This window comes from Salvelinus sp. IW2-2015, linkage group LG16 (assembly GCF_002910315.2).
Source record: "Salvelinus sp. IW2-2015 linkage group LG16, ASM291031v2, whole genome shotgun sequence".
Classification (NCBI taxonomy): domain Eukaryota; kingdom Metazoa; phylum Chordata; class Actinopteri; order Salmoniformes; family Salmonidae; genus Salvelinus; species Salvelinus sp. IW2-2015.
In genome coordinates, this window is record NC_036856.1 from 23492976 (window position 1) to 23516923 (window position 23948).

General features: G+C 44.2%; 2 pseudogenes; both read left to right on the forward strand.

Annotated features, from left to right (window-relative positions):
• Nucleotides 1-4: 4 nt before the first annotated feature.
• Nucleotides 5-19101, forward strand: LOC111975966 (flavin-containing monooxygenase 5-like; annotated as a pseudogene).
• A 1954-nt stretch (nt 19102-21055) lies between these two features.
• LOC111975728 (flavin-containing monooxygenase 5-like) overlaps nt 21056-23948 on the forward strand; it is a 13169-nt pseudogene continuing 10276 nt past the window's right edge.

The following is a 23948-nucleotide window of genomic DNA, read 5'->3' on the forward strand; positions in this document are numbered from 1 at the left end:
GGTGCTCTTCCATACTGTGATAAGAGAGAGAAAGTGTGTGTCTGTGTGCGTGTCTCAGAGAGAAGTGTTCTCAAAGGGGAGAATGAATGCTATAGGTTAACTTATGAATTGATTATGGTGTCTGTGGGGCGCTCTGAAAAGAGCAATGTAATTTATGGAGGACACATCATGTATTGACTTATTTTAAACTTTTAAGGTATAGAGCCTCACAGTGGAGGTGTCATAACAGCCATAGAACCTTACGGTCAAACAGGGAAATGGTTCCAATCGTTTTTCCACCATTCATTTTTCCTATAGGGGATTTTAGAAACACTTCAAATAAGGGCTGTGTTTAAATCGCTCTCGGACAAGGTGACTTTTATCAATATATTTTCGGCTCTATTTGGAAGTTCTAATTAGCATCAAACTAGACATCATGCAAGACTACAAATCCCTGTAAGCTCCTGCACGTCATCTCTAGCTGACACCTTTGCTAACAGGTATTGTGTCAATTTAAAACTTGCACAAGACCGTTCACAGAATTGTCCATTTTAAAGAAATGTAGCCAATTTATTAATTACTATATTGAGCTAACATTAGATAGTTAGTTAATCTAGAGACTCTTACCTTTGCCTCGATTCGGCTGTCTCGTCCACATCATCATGGCATTTGTAGTTCTTTAAGATAGTCGCATTAGCAGCTAATTAACGTTTACATTTTGGGGGGTAAATACAGGCAAATATATTGATAAAAGTCACCTTGTCCTAGAGCGATTTACACGGTTATCAAAATGTAACGCCAAGGTAAGCCTACATGAAACACAGCCCTTATTTTAAGTGTTTCTAAAATGAATGGTGGAAAAACGTTTTGGAACAATTAACTTGTTTGACCACTTGGTTTTACGGGTATTATGACTCCTACTGTGCTACTCTATGTAAAGTTCACAGAATGAAATGGATTGTCTTTTTTATTTCTCACTGAAATATAGTCACCCTGAATGTGTTATTGCAGATCTTGAGGAATGATACCAGTTTTCTACAGATGGGTGAATGCTAAAAAATAATTAACATTGATGATGTTTTAACCAGAGACAGGAGGCATGGTTTTCATTCCAAATTAGGTTACCCAACAACTTTACAGCTACGGTGACATCAAACATGTAGTTCATTCATTTTATAACCTTTTAATGTGTTAAACGTGATCTCCTCTTATCTATGGCTCTGAGACCTGATCCTGAAGATGGTTCTCATCTTGTGGAGAGTTGATTCCTTATAGTAACTGTCTAAATAGTTTTTCAACAGGTTTGCAGTGGTTGGAGGGAAAACCGGAGAGGCCAGGGCAGGTTTTATAGTTCAGTCACAGAGATGGTAGAATAGCTTTTTGTCTTTCTGATAGAAAGGGAAGACACCAAGTCAGCTGTACAACTGAATGCCTTCAACTGAAATGTGTCTTCCGCATATGAGATCACAAGACGGTGAATGTCCAAGACTGGTTGCTCATTCCTGCTGTACTGTTTTGTTACAGGTGTAACTGACACACACACAGGTGTAGACAAAGCACCAGTCTGAGGTGCATCATTTAATGTTTGTCCAGGTTAAACCCCTGTGTGACGCCAGCTGTAGTAGTGGTGTAACCTAACGTAGCAGGTGGGTCATTTCAGCGAGCCATGACACCCACCATCTCAGATTGTTCTGAAAATGTTTCTGTAGTTAGAAACTGATAAGATTTGCCTTATTGCAACATTATTTGCTTGAAATATAATTTGATCTCTGAGAAATTAAGCTAATTGATTGCACCCAAATTGGCCATTTTTAAATTGGATGTATATAATATTCAATAAATATACTACATAACATCTGATGTGGACCCCCAAAAATTCGAATGAGTTAGACATGAGGATTCCAAAGAAATGGTGAAAAGCCACCCACGGACCACCACACCCCACGCCACTCTCAACCCAACAAGTATACAGTACCAGTTGTATATGTTTAACAAGTGGTATGGAGCTGCGGCTCGGAGTATTGTTTCTTCATCCTATGTAATACATTCTCAGTGAATTTGGGGATGTTTTTTTCCCCCTGTTCAGAGAGATTAGTCTTTGAAGTTGTTAGGTTTATGTCCCATCCTACATTCTGATATTACCAGGTTCTGCCCACTAAATGGTGCTGTTCCTGCTCTTGGCTAAAAAATACATATCCCCCTTCAATGTTAAAAGGATACTTCTGGTTGTTGGCAACTCCGCTAAGGGTGGTAATGGTGTAACCATGGTGCGTGCCTTAGCCACTAATTAGCTGTGGGCCGGATCTAGTGGCCAAGTGCTTTCCACCGTGTCCTTAACTGCCCTACTGTTCAACTGCTCTTTGCTCTGACTACTCATGGCCTCCCCTCTATATGAATGTACATTCTCTGGTGCATGTGAGGCAGGAGTGAGGGACCCAGTCAGAGAGTTCTCAGGTGTCCTGGGTGTTTAGAATGTTTCTGGGTGTTTCAATACGGTGGTCATTTTGTGCCGTTACCAGTGTTGTCATTTGGCTGTTGTCACATTGTGAAGATTCTGCACAGACCCTAATCCTGGCAGACGGAACATTCTTTTGTTGACTCTGATGACTAATATTCCCTCTTCTATCCCCCAGCCACTGTTCTCTATCTCCTCAACTCTGAGACCAAAACCACTCTCTCTCCTATCCTCCTCAGCTGAGTGGATTCTGCTGTAACTGAGAAACCTGTAAGAGGTGTGTGTGAGTGAGGAGGCCACCCACTCAAACACATCCGCCGTGGTTAAATATGGAGGAGCAGCTTATTAGCCCCGTCTCTCTCTTGCCGTCTCTCACCCTCACGCTATTACAGCTGTCTCTCCCTCTCTCGGCCCCCCGCGTCTGTTTCTGCTCAGAGAGAAGAGTCAGGCTCCATTACCGCTCCATTCCTCAGCTGCTCTTCACCATTTATCTTGTATTCCCTCCAGCTGAATCACTACCCTTTCCCTTGACTCCCCCTCACTTATCTACTGTTATGTTGCATCCATGCTCAAGTATGACTCCAAACTAAACATTAAGTATTTTGCATGAGAAATATTTTTCTGGGGAAGATTTGGTATGTTACAATGCAGTGAGTGCAGCTACACATGATGTGTTGGTCTTGATTAGTCTTCATGTACTGTTCCCTGAGAGATGGTCTACATCAGTAGGGTATTTTTTCTCTGACTGTTGTGAACAACAGTTTCTCTCATTCATACATGCATACATACAAGCTGTATTTCTTCAGCAATAATGCAGTAGTAGAGAATAGACCTAACCAGTGATAGGTCAAATCCTACCGATTCAAGAACCAATGACATGGCATCCCCAGAAACTGCATCCTGTTATCTTCTGATGAGAAACAACCAGCCAATGTAATCATGGTTCTCTTAACATTGCAATAAGGAAGAACGCTCTGTTTTGTGTTATCTATCTACTCACTAACGTATGTCTGAGAATATTATGCCCAATCAAATGTTATTTGTCACATGCTTTGTAATCAACAGGTGTAGACTAACAGTGAAATGCTTACTTATGGGCCCTAACCAACAATGCAAAAATATATATAATAACACAAGGAATAAATACACAATGAGTAACGATAACTTGGCTGTATATACTGGGCACCAGTACCGAGTTGATGTGCAGGGTACGAGGTAATTGAGGTACATACAGTGCCTTTCAGAAAGTATTCACACCCCTTGATTTTTTCCCCCACATTTTGAAAACCACCTTTCTGGGTAAGTCTCTTAAGAGCTTTCCACACCTAGATTGCGCAACATTTGCCCATTTCATTATTTTGAAAAATTCTTTAAGCTGTGTCAAATTTGTTGTTGATCATTGCTAGACAACCATTTTCAGGTCTTGCTATATATTTTCAAGCAGGTTTAAATCAAAACTGTAACTTGGCCACTCTGGAACATTTCACCATCTTCTTGGTAAACTATTCCAGTGTAGATTTGGCCTTGTTTTAGGTTATTGTCCTGCTGAACGGTGAATTTATCTCCCAGTGTGTGTGGTGGAAAGCAGACTAAACCAGGTTTTCCTCTAGGATTTTGCCTGTGCTTAGCTCCAGTAGCTACAATATTGTTGATCCATCCTCAGTTTTCTCCTATCACAGCCATTAAACTCTTTTAGTCACCACTGGCCTCATGGCCATGTGTTATTTCATAGTTTTGATGTCTTCACCATTATTCTACAATGTAGAAAATAGTAAAAATACAGAAAAACCCTGGAATGAGTAGATGTGTCCAAACTTTTGAGTGGTAGGCTGAATCACAACCGGCCGTGATTGGGAGTCCCGTAGGGCGGTGCACAATTGGCCCAGCGTCGTCCGGTGTAGGCCGTCATTGTAAATAAGAATTTGTTCTTAACTGGCTTGCCTAGTTAAATGAAATAAATAAATACTGTAGTTAGGGATAAAGTGTCTAGGTTACAGGCTAGCTAAACAGTAGCAGCAGCGTATGTGATGAGTCAAAAGAGTTAGTCCGGGTAGCTATTTAACAAACTGTTCAGCAGTCTTATGGCTTGTGAGTAGGAGCTCCTGTTGGTTCCAGACTGCATCGATACTGCTTGCAGAGTAAACTGTCTATGACTTGGGTGACTGGAGTTTTTGACAACTTTTAGTCCCAAACTACTTTTGGCCAGAACCCTATAGGCCCCGGACTTGGAGCTAGTAGTCTGTTTGGAACTGTGCGCCATCTCAGCCTCTGTACAGTCAAAAGACAAAGTTTGCAGACACAAGCATTGTTATTTTGGGTTGACTGTATATGGTAGCAAATTTGACTTTATTCTATGGATTTTGGAGGCGTACTCCAGAATGATTGCACTAATTCTGTATATATATTTTTTAAATAAATGTGTCAAGTTGTGACCTTGACTCACCATGTGGTTTATATTTAGTTATCTGGGACAAAATTACATCAGTTTTATCTTTTGTGGCTTAATAGAAGTAGCTGAAAACTAGAAATGACAAAGTGGAATTTTAAATGGAGCTTGATGCTATTCTGCAGAATTGTTTGAGTGTAAATCTGGTCTAGAATATGTAGTATGGTAGAATCTGCGTCATGGAAATTTACCAGATGTGGTGCGAAGCCAGATATTTGTTTTGACTGTAATATCTAACCTCCACCAATATAACCCAGATCATTGCACTCCTGTCAATGTTAAACATGTTCACTTTGATCCAGGTCTTATTTTGTGATGATTAAAAAAACGTCACTGTGTTTGCTCGGCATAAAAGGCTGTGATGAGCTCTTCCCTTTTGACACACACACACAACCCTCACCTGCCGACACACAACACAAAGGTAAGTCACATTAGAGTAGACATTACTGCTTCACCATATGTAATTGTCTAGAATCTATGTAGAAATGTCATGTGCACTGTACACTATTATGCAGAATGTATACTGCAATTACAGTGGAATAAAGTATTCTGTAGATGTTCTGTTATATTTAAGCCTAATGTCTTAATGATGGAAAAACCTTTTGTCTAAATTGAAGTGTTAGAGGTAGGATAATCTTAATGAGTTTTCGATTTCATGTTTGAATTAAACAATGAATGTCTGAAATCGAAACGTTGGTAAAAAAGAGCCATCAATTCTGTGGTGCATTAAAGAGCGACTGCCCCTAAAAAGCAACTAATCCTTTTCAAAACAGCCTATGTAACATTGATATGAGTCAGAAACATTTATTCTAGTGTTAAAATTTAATGTAAATAGGATAATTTTAGTCATAAAGAAGGTTGGGTTTGGATTACAATGATGCCCTCTTTTGCCAAGCTCCATGTGCAAATCACCCCCGTCCACTTCGCTTCCCTTCATTGAATAGGGCTCCATTGTTTCATCGCCCCCAAATGCGTTCAAAGGATCATGTGTCCTATAGCTACAGATTGACCTCCACAGCCAAAGTTCTATGGTGTGCATACCCTGCCAAAGGACCCTAGTATGGAGTTCGCCGGTCCTCAAGTCTGGGGCGGCAGGTAGCCTAGTTAGAGCGTTGGGCCAGTAAACAAAATGTTGCTAGATCAAATCCCTGAGCTGACAAGGTAAAAATCTGCTGTTCTGACCCTGAACAAGGCAGTTTACCCACTGTTCCTTGGCTGTCTTTGCAAATAAGAATTTGTTCTTAACTGACTTGCCTAGTGAAATGAACGTTCCCTAAAAGTTCTCCTTTGGTTCTTTAGAAAACAATTTTTCCCACAACGTTCTGTGAAAGTTATTTTTCAAAGAAACACATTCCTCACAAGTCCTCAACTGGCAGCTTCATTAAGTAGTACTCACAAAAAACACCAGTCTCAACGTCAACAGTGAAGAGGCAACTCTGGAATGCTGGCCTTCTAGTTAGAGTTGCAAAGAAAAGCCCTATCTCAGTCTGGCCAATAAAAAGAAAATATTAAGATGGGCAAAATAACACACACTGGACAGAGGAACTCTGCCTCGGCCAGCATCCGAGTCGCCTCTTCACTGTTGGCATTGAGACTGGTGTTTTGCGGGTACTATTTAATGAAGCTGCCAGTTGGAATTCTGAGGCGTCTCAAACTAGACACTCTAATGTACTTGTCCTCTTGCTCAGTTGTGCACCGGGGCCTCCCACTCCTCTTTCTATTCTGGTTAGAGACAGGTTGCGCTGTTCTGTCAAGGGAGTAGTACACAGCGTTGTATAAGATCTTCAGTTTCTTGGCAATTTCTCACATGGAACAGCCTTCATTTCTCAGAACAAGAATAGACTGACAAGTTTCAGAAGAAAGTCTTTGTTTCTGGCCATTTTTTGCCTGTAATCGAACCCACATGCTGATGCTCCAGATACTCAACTAGTCTAAAGAAGGCCAGTTTTATTGCTTCTTTAATCAAAACAACAGTTTTCAGCTGTGCTAACAGTTGTAAAAAGATTTTCTAATGATCAATTAGCCTTTAAAATAATCAACTTGGATTAGCTAACACAACGTGCCTTTGGAACACATGATGGTTGCTGATAATGGGCCTATGTAGATATTCCATAAAAAATCTGCAGTTTCCAGCTACAATAGTCATTTACAACATTATCAATGTCTACGCTCTATTTATGATCAATTTTATGTTATTTTAATGGACAAAGAATGTGCTTTTCTTTCAAAAACAAGGACATTTCTAAGTGACCCCAAACGTTTGAACAGTAGTGTGTGTGTATATTTAAGATTCTTCAATATTCCACCTTCAGCCGCCTTGGCGTACCTCTCTCTGAGGAAAGACCGAAGGCCCCTCCACTCACCTTGAATTTCTCAGAATCATACTGGACAAAGTCTCCTTTCAGGCCTCCCGGCCTCTCTACAAACTTCAACGCATTTCCCTCCCACTATCCAATTACTTGTAATCTCCCCACTGCACTAAACGTCAGCGGCTTTCACTGCTGGGCCACCTGATCTCTGCCATCAGGATCACCCCTCAAGGCAGTTCCTTCCCGTCCCACCTTCTCTCCCTGGCCACCTCCGTGCCTTCCCTGCTTCACGCCGTGGTCTTCGATCCCTCGTGCCTCTCGGAGCTCAGGCTTTGGCACCTCCTCAGTCATTGGAATGGTATCACCTTTTTCTATGATGACTGTCTCTTCTCCTGAAGACTTACAGCTTTTCACTGCGCTGCCTCTTCCATTGGGTACGAAGGTTTCTACAGCGGTCATTGGTTTGCTGCCGTAGCCGCTTCTCTCTGGGGAAATGAAGGGTCCAGAAGGGCCATCATTAACCAGGGCCGTTCTGACTCCCTCCCTATCATGAGTTTCCTAACACAGCCAGGTTAGACGTCTGTCAGTTCCTTCTCAGAGCTGTACATGTACCCGGCCAATGTAACGCAATCGTTGATTATCTGTCCCGTCTCCAATTTCAGAGATTACGGCACTTGGCCCTAAATGCAGAACCCCTACCAACCCCAGTCCCTCCTTATTCCATGATGACCTTAAAAAATACAGAAATGCCTTATTTGCTTTAGTATTCAGACCCTTTGCTATGAGACTCAAAATTGAGCTCAGGAGCATCCTGTTTCCATTGATCATCCTTGAGATGTTTCTACAACTTCATTGGAGTCCACCTGTGGTAAATTCAATTGATTTATACATGATTTGGAAAGGCACACACCTGTCTATATAAGGTCCAACAGCTGACAATGCATGTCAGAGCAAAAACCAAGCCATGAGGTCGAAGGAATTGTCCGTAGAGCTCCGAGACAGGATTATGTCGGGGGCACAGATCTTGGGAAGGGTACCAAAAAATGTCTGCAGCATTGAAGGTCCCCAGGAACACAGTGGCTTCCATCATTCTTAAATGGAAGAAGTTTGAAACCACCAAGACTCTTCCTAGAGCTGGCCGCCTGGCCTAATTAAGCAATCGGGGGAGAAGGGCCTTGGTCAGGGAGGTGACCAAGAACTCGATGATCACTCTGACAGAGCTCTAGAGTTCCTCTGTGGAGATGGGAGAAACTTCCAGAAGGACAACCATCTCTGCAGCACTCCACTAATCAGGCCTTTATGGTAGAGTGGCCAGACAGAAGTCACTCCTCAGTAAAATACACACGACAGCTCGCTTGGAGTTTGCAAAAGGCACCTAAAGGAATCTCAGACCATATGAAACTAAGATTCAACTCTTTGGCCTAAATGCCAAGTGTCCCGTCTGGAGGAAACATGGCACCATCCCTATGGTGAGAAATGGTGGTGGCAGCATCATGCTGTGGGGATGTTTTTCAGTGGCAGGGCCTGGGAGACTAGTCAGGATAGAGGGAAAGATTAACGGAGAAAAGTACAGAGAGATCCTTAATGAAAACCTGCTCCAGAGCGCTCAGGACCTCAGATTGGGGCGAAGGTTCATCTTCCAACAGGAAAACGATCCTAATTACACAGCCAAAACAACGCAGGAGTGGCTTCGGGATAAGTCTCTGAATGTCCTTGAGTGGCCCAGCCAGAGCTTGGATTTGAACCCAATCGAACGTCTCTGGAGATAGCTGAAAATACCTGTGCAGCGACGCTCCCTATCCAACCTGACACAGCTTAAGAAGATCTGCAGAGAAGAATGTGAGAAACTCCCCAATAAAGGTGTGCCAAGCTTGTAGCGTCATACCCAAGAAGACTCAAGGCTGTAATCGCTGCCAAAGGTGCTTCAACAAAGTACTGAGTAAAGGGTCTGAATACTTATGTAAATGTGATATTCGGCCTCCCGAGTGGCGCAGTGGTCTAAGGCACTGAATCGCAGTGCTAGCCGTGCCACTAGAGATTCTGGGTTCAAGTCTAGGCTCTGTCGCAGCCGGCCGCGACCGGGATACCCATGGGGCCGTGCACAATTGGCCCAGCGTCGTCCGGGTAAGGGGAGGGTTTGGCCAGCAGGGATGTCCTTCTCCCATCGCGCACTAGCAACTCCTGTGGCGGGCCAGGCGCAGTGCACGCTGACACGGTTGCCAGGTGCACGGTGTTTCCTCTGAGGCATTGGTGTTGCTGGCTTCCTTGTCCACCCAACTTTACAGGTTATGTGGGCATTGTGTCAAGAAGCAGTGCGGCTTGGTTGGGTTGTGTTTCGGAGGACGCACGGCTCTCGTCATTCGCCTCTCCCGAGTCTGTATGGGAGTTGCAGCGATGAGACAAGACTGTAACTACCAATTGGATACCACGAAATTGGGGAGAAAACGGGGTAAAAAAAAAGTTTATGTGATATTTCAGTTTTTGTATTTTTATATTTTTTGTAACATTTTCTAAAAAACTGTTTTTGCTTTGTCATTATGGTGTATTATGTGTAGATAGATGAGGGGGGAAATTATTTAATACATTTTTGAATAAGGCTGTAACGTAACAAAGTGGAAAAAGTCAAGGGGTCTAAATACTTTCCGAATGCACTGTATTACCTGCCTTTTTCCTCCAACGACTTGGTCACCATGTCTGCCTTCTTCACCCATGCCAGCTCATCCCTCTTCATGCGGATGTACCTGGCCAGGATCAACATCTTTCTCAAGTTGCTTACTGGGTCTTCATGTTCCTCCTCTCACCTGCATGTCTCCCTTCTCCTCAAGGGCTTCCAACGCATAGAAGTCCCCCCTCGCCGCCAGTCCATAACACTCGACATCCTGTCTGCCTGCATCCAGACGCTTCGGTCTGGTTACATCTCCATCACAGTCTCTTCCACACTATAATCAATGTTTCTTTTGCCATTTTTGGGGATTCCTGCAATGTTCAGAGTTTACATCCTCATCTACTATCTACATCCCTTCTCGACATCCTAGTGTGTCAGACGTTCCCATCCTCAATCAGTTTGGCAAGACCACACCAGTCTACCAGTTCCAGCTACCATCTACCCTCAGCCCTTATGAACCACTTACCTACTTGCTGCAGCTCAGACAATCTCAACATGCCTCTCCATCCGACCCACTATTCATCACTGATTCTGCTTCCATCACCAATGATTCCATTCCCATCTGAGACAAATACTTTCCCTGTCTGGTTATCTTGTTGACCAATTCTCTGGACAAACCTGCCACATCCATTGCATCCCGACACAGCATCGCAGACCACACCGTTTCAACTCCTCGCCAACTGGTCCTCTCAAGCCTATCATTCCTACTTCCGCTCTGACATAAACATCAGGACAGCCCACAACATGCTAATCTCGCAGAACCTGCATTAACTCAGGCACAGTCCTCCAGTCTCCACCTCCTTTCACGGACACCATCTACTTCACGCACTGTATCCTGCCCAACCTGCAAAAATAGTATTTGTCTGGTTCCTCAGGGTTTTTTTCATTCAAGGGAGTTTTTCCCTCGCCACGGTTACTTCTGCTTGCTCTCCTGGGGCCTATGGTTAGTTTTCTCCATGGGCACCTAGTCCATATGACTGTTCTACCTCAACTATATCGCCAACGATTCAGCACATGAAGTCCAGAACAGCTATCCAGGGTCCAACTAACTTGGTGCTCTCTTATTGGGGATACTGCCTAACTACTGTACCACGACCTGACGGTGATGTCTACCTGAGGCTCCAAGCCAAACCCTACAGAGTCAACCCCTCCGGATTCTTGATCTGCAGCCCTTGGCTTCATCCGGTCCATTCTCATTTCCCCGCTGAATCCTCATTCTCACATTCATTCCATCTCCTCAATAAATATTCTAAACCCATTTCATGTCTAGTCCTGACACTCGTGAAATGGCGTTAAGGATTAGGAGAAGGGACCAGTCTTGAATATAACACTTAACTAGTTGCCTAGCAACTCAACAAGCACCAGCTGTTAACCATTGCGAATTAGCCTATTTTTTGCAACACTTTACTAGTTTGCCTTGAACGTAACTCCTCAAACAAGCTCCAGCTGCTACTAACTGCTAATCTCCACCCCTGTTTTCACTCTTCTTAATCACCACTACCCCCCTACTTAAACCTGACCAAACAGTAATTCCTCCTCTTTTTTGTGTCACATGCCATTCCTTAAAAAAATATTGTAAACCCATTTCATGTCTGGTCATGTGAATTGAACTCAACCTGCAGGAGGTTTGTTTGTTGTGATTGAGTGGAGGGAAACGGCTGCGGGCAAGGTTCTGACAGATGGGTGTGTCATGGCTGCCAGCATTACATGAGGAGCAAGCCAAAATACCAGGCCAAATCAGTGGGTGGAGTTCCCCTTTAAGATCACCAGCATGAAGCAGTTTGTTTTCTAATCAGCATGCAGTTTTTCTCCATGCACCTGGTATTACAATAGGCGTGCAAGTTTGGCCTATGCTTTTTCTAATGTTTAGCCTAATTTCAAACTGGTCAATGTTTGCAGGGTGTGGCATAGTTATCGCTCAAAAGTCAGATTGTTTCATTTAAATGTAACTAAACGACATGGAGAGAAGCTATTGCTGTGACCTTATCTTAAGCATTCTATTTTTATCATAACACTAAAGAACATCTCTCCACTCTCCTGCCTGATATCATCTACACAGAGTGTACACCTTCCTGATATTGATCCGCACCCCCTTTGGCCCTCAGAACAGCCTCAATTTGCCGGGGGCATGGACTGCACAATGTGTCGAAGGCGTTCCACTGCTGGCCCATGTTAACTCCAATGCTTCCCACAAGTTGGTTGGATGTCCTTTGGGTGGTGGACCATTCTTGATACACACTGGAAACTATTGAGCGTGGAAAAACCCAGCAGCGTTGCAGTTCTTGACACACTCAAACCTGTGCACCTGACACCTCCTACCATACCCCGTTCAAAGGCACTTAAATATTTTGTATTGGCCATTCACCCTCTCCTCCACCTTAATCTACACTGATTGACGTGGATTTAATAGGTGACATCAATAAGGGATCCTAGCTTTCACCTGGTCAGTATGTCATGGAAAGATCAGGCATTCCTAATGTTGTGTACACTCAGTGTATGTAAGTTCAATTAGAGCAATTAATTTTTGCACAACAAACTGCTTTTTAAAATTAGTTATTTTACCTACAACCTCTGCTGTCTATCCTTCTCTCCTATACTCTCCCTCCCTCTCTTTCTCCTCTCCTACTCTTCCTCCCTCTCTCCTCCCTTGTCTGGGGGTAGGGGCTTGAAGTGCGTCTCTCCCTGTAGCGCCATACTAACCATCACTCTCTCTCCTCCTTGTAGTTCCATCATGGTACTAACCTTCTCTCTCTCTGTAGTTCCATCATGGTGCGTACAGTAGCAGTGATCGGGGCGGGTCCCTCAGGTCTGACCAGCATCAAGAGCTGTCTGGATGAGGGTCTGGAGCCCACCTGCTTCGAGAGCAGTGATTTTACATCGGGGGCTGTGGAAGTTCAAGGCAAGGCCTGGGACCAGGGACTGATGTACATTACATTTGGCAAACTAAGTTTGCAGATTTATTCAGGCCGTTATAATGGTTGCCATGTTGGCACCAACAGTTCAAAGGTAGACAATATATACAAAAGTATGTAGTCATCAAATTAGTGGATTCAACTATTTCAGCCACACCCGTTTGCTGACGGGTGTATGAAATCGAGCACACCGCCATGCAATCTCCATAGACAAACATTGGCAATAGAATGGTCTTACTGAAGCGCTCAGTGACTTTCAACGTGGCACCATCATAGGATGCCACCTTTCCAAAAAGTCAGTTCGTCAAAAATTCTGCCTTGCTAGAACTGCCCCCGTCAACTGTAAGTGCCGTTATTGTAAAGTGGAAACGTCTAGGAGCAACAACAGCTCAGTTTGCGAAGTGGTAGGCCACGCAAGCTCACAGAACGGGACAGCCAAGTGCTGAAGCACATAGCATGTACAAATCATCTGTCCTCGGTTGCAACACTCACTACCAAGTTCCAAACTGTCTCTGGAAGCAATGTTCGTCGGGAGCTTCATGAAATGGGTTTCCATGGCCAAGTAGCCACACACAAGCCTAAGATCACCATGCGCAATGCCAAGTGTCGGCTGGAGTGGTGTAAAGCTCGCCACCATTGGACTCTGGAGCAGTGGAAACGCGTTCTCTGGAGTGATAACTCACGCTTCACCATCTGGCAGTCCGACGGACGAACTGGGTTTGGTGGATACCAGGAGAATGCTACAGTACCTGCCCCAATGCATAGTGCCAACTGTAAAGTTGGGTGGACAAGGAATAATGTCTTGGGATTGGAACGTCAACTGCAAGCCAGGCCTAATCGCCCAACATCAGTGCCCGACTTAACTAATGCTCGTGGCTGACTGGAAGCAAGTCCCCGCAGCAATATTCCAACATCTAGTGGAAAGCCTTTCCAGAAGAGTGGAGGGTGTTATAGAATCAAAGGGGAGGAGACCAAATCCATGTTATACAGTGGGGCAAAAAAGTATTCAGTCAGCCACCAATTGTGCAAGTTCTCCCACTTAAAAAGAGAGAGAGAGCCTGTAATTTTCATCGTAGGTACACTTCAACTATGACAGACAAAATGAGAAAAAAAATTCCAGAAAATCACATTGTAGGATTTTTATGAATTTATTTGCAAATTATTGGAAAATAAGTATTTGGTCAATAACAAAAGTTTATCTCAATACTTTGTTATATACCCTTGTTGGCAATGACAGAGGTCAAACGTTTTCTGTAAGTCTTCACAAGGTTTTCACACACGTTGCTGGTATTTTGCGCCATTCCTCCATGCAAGTCTCCCTAGAGCAGTGATGTTTTGGGGCTGTTGCTGGGCAACATGGACTTTCAACTCCCTCCAAAGATTTTCTATGGGGTTGAGATCTGGAGACTGTCTAGGCCACTCCAGGACCTTGAAATGCTTCTTACAAGCCACTCCTTCGTTGCCCGGGCGGTGTGTTTGGGATCATTGTCATGCTGAAAGACCCAGCCACGTTTCATCTCAATGCCCTTACTGATGGAAGGAGTTTTCACTCTCAATCTCACGATACATGGCCCCATTCATTCTCTTTAAACGGATCAGTCGTCCTGGTCCCTTTGCAGAAAAACAGCCCCAAAGCATGATGTTTCCACCCCCATGCTTCACAGTAGGTATGGTGTTCTTTGGATGCAACTCAGCATTCTTTGTCCTCCAAACATGACGAGTTGAGTTTTTACCAAAAAGTTCTATTTTGGTTTCATTCTCCCAATCTTCTTCTGGATCATCCAAATGCTCTCTAGCAAACTTCAGACGGCCTGGACAGTACTGGCTTAAGCAGGGGGACACGTCTGGCACTGCAGGATTTGAGTCCCTGGCGGCGTAGTGTGTTACTAGGGTAGGCTTTGTTACTTTGTCCCAGCTCTCTGCAGGTCATTCACTAGGTCCCCCCGTGTGGTTCTGGGATTTTTGCTCACCGTTCTTGTGATCATTTTGACCCCACGGGGTGAGATCTGCGTGGAGCCCCAGATCGAGGGAGATTATCAGTGGTCTTGTATGTCTTCCGTTTCCTAAAAATTGCTCCCACAGATTGATTCTTCAAACCAAGCTGCTTACCTATTGCAGATTCAGTCTTCCCAGCCTGGTGCAGGTCTACAATTGTTTTGCTTTGTGTCCTTTGACAGCTCTTTGGTCTTGGCCATAGTGGAGTTTGGAGTGTGACTGTTTGAGGTTGTGGACAGGTGTCTTTTATAACTGATAACAAGTTCAAACAGGTGCCATTAAACAGGTAAACGAATGGAAGACAGAGGAGCCTCTTAAAGAAAGTTACAGGTGCTGTGAGAGCCAGGAAATCTTGCTTGTTTGTAGGTGACCAAATACATATTTTCCACCATAATTTGCAAATAAATTCAATAAAAAATTCTACAATGTGATTTTCTGAATTTATTTCTCATTTTGTCTGTCATAGTTGAAGTGTACCTATGATGAAATTACAGCCTCTCTCATCTTTTTAAGTTGGAGAGAACTTGCACAATTGGTGGCTGACTAAATACTTTTTTGCCCCACTGTATATCTGTATGTATCAATCTACAGAAGAGTTACCACACTGTTGTGCCTAGCGCAGCTAACATAATGTAATGATTATAAATGGGTGAAACAGTCCCACGTTTGAGTTGACCTAATATGCTCAGAGTGAGATCTTATTTATTATGTAAGCACAAGGAGCAGTCAGTTATCAGATGTAATATGATATTGATGATCATATCACACGCTATGACTTAAACATGTCTGCCTCCTTCCAGGAGGTTCTGAGCCCAACAGAGCCAGTATCTACCGTTCCCTCCACCATCAATATCTCCAAGGAGATGATGTGTTTCAGCGACTTCCCCATCCCAGCTGACTACCCAACTACATGCACCACTCCCGTATCCTGCAGTACTTCAGGCTCATGCTGAACACTTCAAACTGCTGCAGCACATCCACTTCCAGGTGACAGCAGAGTGACTTTACAACCCAATTATAGGTATAATAGGTTGGTTGGTGGGTTCAAGGTTGGTTAATTGTGTGTGTTTCAGACCAGGTGCGGAGGTGTGAGACAGAGGCCAGACTTCAGTCATTCAGGCCAGTGGGAGGTGGTGACAGAGAACAGGAGGACAGAAGGAGACACACATGTTTGACTCTGTCATTGTCTGCTCTGCCACTACTCCTACCCACACCTTCCACTTAAAGACTTCTCAGGTCAGCAGAATCAATCAATCAATCAACAAATAAAAATCTTTTTTTTAATAAAAAGTGCTTTACAATAACTGGCCTAGACCCCTAGAGCAAGCAGTTAGCACAATGGCAAGAAAAACCTCCTTGAACCATTCTCAGAGCTGAGACTATCTTCTGATAGCATGAGAAGAATCACTCCTTTATTGCACCATTTGTGGCCTGCAGGGCCACAAATGTCATTTTGCAGGGCTCTGGCAGTGCTCCTCCTAATCCTCCTTGCACAAAAGCGGAGGTAGCGGTCCTGCTGCTGGTTGTTGCCCTCCTACGGCCTTCCTCCATGTCTCCTGAGTACTGGCCTGTCTCCTGGTAGCGCCTCCATGCTCTGGACACTACGCTGACAGACACAGCCAAACCTTCTTGCACAGCTCGCATTGATGTGCCATCCTGGATGAGCTGCACTACCTGAGCCACTTGTGTGGGTTGTAGACTCCGTCTCATGCTACCACTAGAGTGAGAGCACCGCCAGCATTCAAAAGTGACCAAAACATCAGCCGGAAGCATAGGAACTAGAGAGTGGTCTGTGGTCACCACCTGCAGAATCACTCCTTTATTGGGGGTGTCTTGCTAATTTGCCTATAATTTCCACCTTTTGTCTATTCATTTGCACAACAGCATGTGAAATGTATTGTCAATCAGTGTTGCTTCCTAAGTGGACAGTTTGATTTCACAGAATGTGGATTGACTTGGAGTTACATGTGTGTTTAAGTGTTCCTTTATTTTTTTGAGCAGTGTATATACACACACACACACAGTAGAGCATGCCAATCGAGTATTCTGTTGATTTCAGGTATTGAGTCGTTTGAGGGGAATACTTCCACAGTTGGGACTATAAGGGTCCAAAGAGACCTTCATGGGAAGAGGGTGTGGTGATCGGCATCGGCAACTCTGGAGGAGACATCGCTGTGGAGTCAGCCGGGTGGGCCGAGCAGGAACTAACAGCTGATACAGGGTCAGATTCAGAGCAGGTAACCACTAATACACGGTCCGATTTTCAATTGGCATAGTTTCTGTGTTTATTTGTGTTGGTTGTTTGTTTCTTATTGTCTGTTTTCTTGGTCTGTGATGAAGTGTGACTGGGGGGGAAGAATGTCTCTTAAATATGATAATAAAAATCAAAAATGAATTATCAGTCCCTGCCTCTCTCCCGTTCTGCAGGTGTATCTGAGCACGCGTCGCGGTGCGTGGGTCATACGTGTGCCTGTCGGACAACGCGGCCCGTGGACATGAAGTATAACACACGCTTTGTCCACATCCTGTTCCAACTGCTGCCAGTTAACTGGCTCAGCTGGTTCGGAAGAAGAAGCTGCAATGCCATGTATGACCACACATGTACGCCTCAAACCCAAACACAGGTGTGTGTGGTTGGGGTGTGTTGTTGGTTTGTTGTGTGTGTGTGTGTGTGTGTGTGTGTGTGTGTGTGTACAATACATGAATACATTATCTCCTCTCTTCTAGGTTGTTCAGTACGATTCCAGTGATCAATGATGAGCTTCCCAATAAGATCTTGACTGGTGGAGTCATGGTCAAACCCAATGTCCAACAGATCAGAGGCTCCAGTGTGGTGTTTGAGGATGGGAGTGTGGTGGACAAGGTGGACACACAGCCAGACACAGATACACACACTGAAACATACATGCTCGCATTCACACACCTTATTAACGTTTAACCTGTCTAAGTGTGTTTCGTTTTCTAGGTGGATGTGATTGTGTTCGCTACGGGCTACAACTACGACTTTCCCTTCCTGCCTCCCAACGTAATGCATAAGTCTGGCCACCGGGTGGGGCTGTACAAGCATGTGTTTCCCCCCACCCTGGAGCACCCCACCATGGCCGTAGTAGGCTTCATCCATGCCTTGGGAGCCATCATGCCCCAGGCAGAGATGCAGTCCCGCTGGGTCACAAGTGTCTTTAAAGGTCAGACTGAGTGATAGCCAGTAGAGAGGTAGCAGGATCCATTACTGCACATCATTTGGTTCTACCCCCACCTGCTTCATGTGTAGTTCTGATCAGAGGAGTGGTCTTAGTTCTGTCTTGTTTCTCAGGTCATAAGAAGCTACCGTCCAACCAGGCCATGCTGAAGGCTGTGGAGTGTGACACCAAGGACATGGACAAGAAGTGAGATGGCTGTCCATCCCAAAGCCATATAATATCTAAGCTTCATACATACCTGAATAGAATGCATTCGGAAAATATTCAGACCCCTTGACTTTTTCCACATTTTGATACGTTACATCCTTATTCTAAAATGGATTAAATAAAAAATAAAAGCTGGGTATTACTAATCAATATCCTGAATAATTAATAACTGATGACTGTAGCTCTGTCCTGTCCACAGCTACATCGTATCCAAGCTGGTGCCTCTGCAGGTGGACTTTGTGTCCTACATGGATGACATCGCTGGGGAGGTGGGGGTCGGACCCAGCCTGGCCTGGCTGTTCTTCACTGACTACCCCCTATTCAAGAGGGTTCTGTGGGGTCCCGTCACCGCCTACCAATACCGTATCACCGGCCCAGGGAAATGGTCCGGGGCACGCCAAGCCATCTTCACCCAGTTTGAACGCATGTTCCAGCCCTTCAAGACCAGACAGGTGACATATTTATTATATATTCATACTGAAGATGCATCTAAGATATTTGTATTTAAGATTAATGTACATTGGTATCGAATAGGTTATTATACTATGATGTGTTCTTCTGCCCATCCTTGTACCAGGTGGAGGAGAAGCAGGGATGTTCTGTGGCGGGCCGTCTGCTAAAGCTCAGCCTCACAGCGATGGTGGGAGGAGCAGCAGCCTACTACTTCCACCTCCATCCACCCTCCTCCCTCACCTACCTTCTCTCCAAACTCACACCTCAGAGAGCCTGAACACCATCCTCCTCCAGCTCCCTCCTCTCCACCCTCAACCCCCAGAGAGCCTGAACACCACCCTCTTTTCATCCTAAACCACCTCCCTCCTCTCTTTTATGAACACCACCCTCCACTCCTCTGCTCATGTGATCTTCATGATTCTCAGAGCCATTCCTCTGCTGTGAAGTATATTATTGGTATTATTAAAGATTGTAACTGGACTGCTCTTTGTGTTTAACTGGGTAGAAAAAATTACTTCTGTTAAATTTAATACCCCATATTAAATTTCATAAATATTGTTTATCTTCCCAATGTTCAACCATTCCGCAAACATAGCAAATGTTTAAGCGAACTGAACGCACATTTGCATTTGACACAGTTCCAGTCAAAACTACTTCAGCTGAGAGAGAGCAAAGTCTATCCCTCTGACATACAGACTGGGGTTACATATCAATCTGGGTTTTGACTGAGAGTTTAGAGGTTTTCCACACCAGCGAACACAGCAGGCAACACACAGGCTTCTGGGTCCACTCACTGGACCAGGTGAGTACAGTCTATGGGTGACATTTAGATGGGTTTGCATTGTTATACAGGTTTACAATAGATGATAAATAACTTGGTGGGTGATTATATTTATCCTGTTTCACGTGTACAAGTGTGTATTATACCCATGTGTTAAATGGAAATGTGTTTTTGCATATCCCAACGTCCCCTGAGACACCCTTGGTGAATGGGGTCACAGCCAGGGTCAGCCATTATCAATGGTGGCACAGTAGCAATTAAGGGTTAATCAACAGATTTTTGACCTTGTCAGAGGTCAAGGAGTGTCAAATTTAGTCAGCAATTTTTGGGATCGGTAATTTGCTACGTGAGGCTTATTTGATCTAATAGAAGTTTCATAATGGTTAGGTTGTGAAAAAAATACAACTTTATATTGGAGTTGCCTGTTGTTCACACACATCTGCCCTCTCATTGGCTAGAATGGTCCCACCCGATCTCGCCTCCTGCCTTCCATCAATCAAAGACAGTAGAGCGCTTCCATCTTTGAGGACATGTATTTCCATTGTTAGAGCAGTCACTCCACTATCTTGTCAATATAATAGATTGTGTAATAGATACTCTTTGTTTCTACCCCTGTGGGAGAATCTCAATTGCATACTCTCTCCTTGCCTCCTTCTCAAAACCCATTGGAGAAGGTCAGAAGGGAGAGACCTTGCTTTTTCATCCAATTTGTTTTGAGGAGGGAGGAAGCAAGGGGTAAACAATTGAGATTCTCCCTGTGTCCAATGGAATAGAGGTAAGCACAACTTCTTTAACATCAAAGTTTACTGTTTGACAAATGTATTTGTGTTGTTCCATGATTTTGAAGAAAAGTAATCAAAGCAATGTGTGAGCAACTCTCCCTTTAAAGGTGCAGTAGACAGCTTTTTGGGCGATCCAACCAAATCCAATAGAAACGGGAGTTATAGATACGTCATTCTCAGTAACTAGGTTTTCATCCAATTGGCGACAGATTTTTTTGCGAATATTCTACAATCCACAAAGAAAATATGCACATTTTCCCACCAGTGGTGTTTCCACCAAATGGACTTGTTGGGTCTAAAAATCAGAGCGTGATAAGTGCACACAAAATTGACTTTTCCCGCTTAAGTTTTCATGTACCGATTTAAAAGTTGTTTCCATCGCATTTTCAACTACCTCACATAAAAACTGTTGCATTAAATAGCATGTGCCTTCTCTGGTCCTGGCACGTGCGCTCTAGTCAACAGCTGGAATAAACAGTGAGAGTAGGTTGTGCGGGTAGGCTGGTCTACACAAGATTGTTCATATTTTTATTTGTCAAATGGCAGTCAAGCATCGACTATCATGTCACCAGAACAAGGCCCTCGATATGTATTGGAAATGAGCATCAATATTACCGTGCACTTTCACCACCCTGTGAAGTTTAAAATAATTTATTCCATCTGTAGATAAACTATATGGCTTCCTGAGTCATAGTGGAAGGACCACACACCATATCATTTATAGTTTATCTACAGATGGAATATGGCTTCCTGAGTCATAGTGGAAGGACCACACACCATATCATTTATAGTTTATCTACAGATGGAATATGGTTTCCTGAGTCATAGTGGAAGGACCACACACCATATCATTTTAGTTTATCTACAGATGGAATATGTTTCCGAGGTCAAGTGGGAAGACCACACACCATATCATTTATAGTTTATCTACAGATGGAATATGGTTTCCTGAGTCATAGTGGAAGGACCACACACCATATAATTTATACAAGTGTACTGAAACTGCTAAATTTATTATAGTATGACTTTACACGCATACAAACTATGGATGGAAACGTGGTCAATGAAAGCAAGCCTGAGAGGCCGTAGATTTGTTCAATGTGGGATAATTCTATACTTGCCGTTCTTGTTTCGTTTTTGCTAAAATTATGCCAATAACCGTTAGAATTTAAAGCAGCAATCCACAGGTCGTGGGCGACACTATGCCCATAGCTGGAGAGGAAGTAAAATTCACTTGAAATGTAACATTACAGCCGCCAGAAACAATCAGAGCAGACGAAGTCAACATGCATAATCTCTGTTCTTGGATCTGAATCAACACCATTCTCTGTTCTTGGATCTGAATCAATTCAAGTCAAAAGAGAAAAAGATTGCTCATGACCAATCCAGGAACCGGATAAACATAGGAATTAATTTTGAAAGGTGTTAGAGAAATGGCCACCATTCTCATGGACTGGTAACCTTAGGTAAGTGTTGGGTTGCATTTTTAGCCTGCTAGCTACGTTACATGCTAACCTTAGTGTGTTCAATGTTCAAGTTAGCTAACATCTTCTGTATTCGGACTGTTTTGTACTCAAGCGAAATGAAATGATAGCATCAAGTAGCTACACTGCATAAACCCCACAAGATGCCAAATGCCTTTATTTCAACTAGCTGACATTAGCTAGCTAAAGCTAGATATACAGATTGTTGACATGATAGTGTTTTGTTGAGACGGTAGTGCTAACTTAGTTAGCTAGGTGGTCGACATCATTTTTGGCCAAGGACCACCCCAAAAAATGCATCTAGCTATAACATTTGGCACAGTAACATCAAACAAACATGTGTTACTCAGGGAGATACTGGTGGAGATCATTTGGAGGTAACCCGAGGCTGTACAAGTTGTGGTTGTGCAAACCCCAAAACTGAAAGGGAAGGTAAGAAATGCTGTATGCATTTTCTGTTATGCTTTGTAATTCAACCAAAATAGTTAGCTATGTTTGCCTGTTCAGCACATTGCCTGCCTATATACAGCATTGATTCCTACCTAGTGTGAACTACCCACCAGAATGACAATGAAAACCCAGTGTGGTCAGTAAACAATGGCTCATTGTTTCAGTATGATATATTGGATAAATGAATAAAGACAGACACCAATGTCAAGTTCAATAGCCTTGTTCAAGCATTGTACAAATCCCTACATGCGGAGTCCGGCAGACAGACAACCAATCGAGGCAGAGTAATTCACCACGAACGGTGAACACAGAGAGCCCCATAGCATGTAAATACTGTGGGAATACACACACACACACACACACACACGAGGCGAAGAGCACTGCCCTGCCTACAGAAAACCATGCAGAGCTTGTGGAACTAATAATCACTTTGCAAAAGTGTGTTGCAAAAGAAGGGTGAGTGAGGTCAAGATTCACTGTGTTGATGTCACTCAATGTTCAGAACAGTGAAAGTGACATTTACACTTTAAGAGAATGTTATAAAAGGAACATCTTTGTATATGCACGGGAGAGCTTTCGCAAATAAAATTGGATTTGACTAATTGTGAGTTGGGAATTCTGTCTGTTTCATTTAAACCAGAACTTTACACACTTTGGGTTGCAGACCTATAAGGATAATTGAAATTTATGAACATTGATTACAAAATTCTATAGCAATTTGGTCTATAACAAGTTTCCAATATCTGTCCCTGTCGGCCGAAGGTAGCACGCCGAAAGACCTGTCCCCTGAAATTGGGGTTCAATAACAGGCCGGTATATATCTAAGGTCGACAGAGATGGTGACGGAATCTAACGAACATTGCTTTTCCCAGCCTACAATGCAAAAGGTCAGTAAAACTTTATTCGCGGAACAGGGCTCCGGGCAGCCGAGCGGAAATGGAGGAAAACTCGCCTCCCTGCGGACCTGGCATCCTTTCACTCCCTCCTCTCTACATTTTCCTCTTCTGTCTCTGCTGCTAAAGCCACTTTCTACCACTCTAAATTCCAAGCATCTGCCTCTAACCCTAGGAAGCTCTTTGCCTGCTATTGTCTGGCAGACATATCAGTGTGGATGACGGATCACCACCTCAAGCTGAACCTCGGCAAGACGGAGCTGCTCTTCCTCCCGGGGAAGGACTGCCCGTTCCATGATCTCGCCATCACGGTTGACAACTCCATTGTGTCCTCCTCCCAGAGCGCTAAGACCTTGGCGTGATCCTGGACAACACCCTGTCGTTCCAACTAACATCAAGGCGGTGGCCCGTTCCTGTAGGTTCATGCTCTACAACATCCGCAGAGTACGACCCTGCCTCACACAGGAAGCGGCGCAGGTCCTAATCCAGGCACTTGTCATCTCCCGTCTGGATTACTGCAACTCGCTGTTGGCTGGGCTCCCTGCCTGTGCCATTAAACCCCTACAACTCATCCAGAACGCCGCAGCCCGTCTGGTGTTCAACCTTTCCCAAGTTCTCTCACGTCACCCCGCTCCTCCGCTCTCTCCACTGGCTTCTCAGTTGAAGCTCGCATCCGCTACAAGACCATGGTGCTTGCCTACGGAGCTGTGAGGGGAACGGCACCTCAGTACCTCCAGGCTCTGATCAGGCCCTACACCCAAACAAGGGCACTGCGTTCATCCACCTCTGGCCTGCTCGCCTCCCTACCACTGAGGAAGTACAGTTCCCGCTCAGCCCAGTCAAAAACTGTTCGCTGCTCTGGCCCCCCATGGTGGAACAAACTCCCTCACGACGCCAGGACAGCGGAGTCAATCACCACCTTCCGGAGACCTAACCT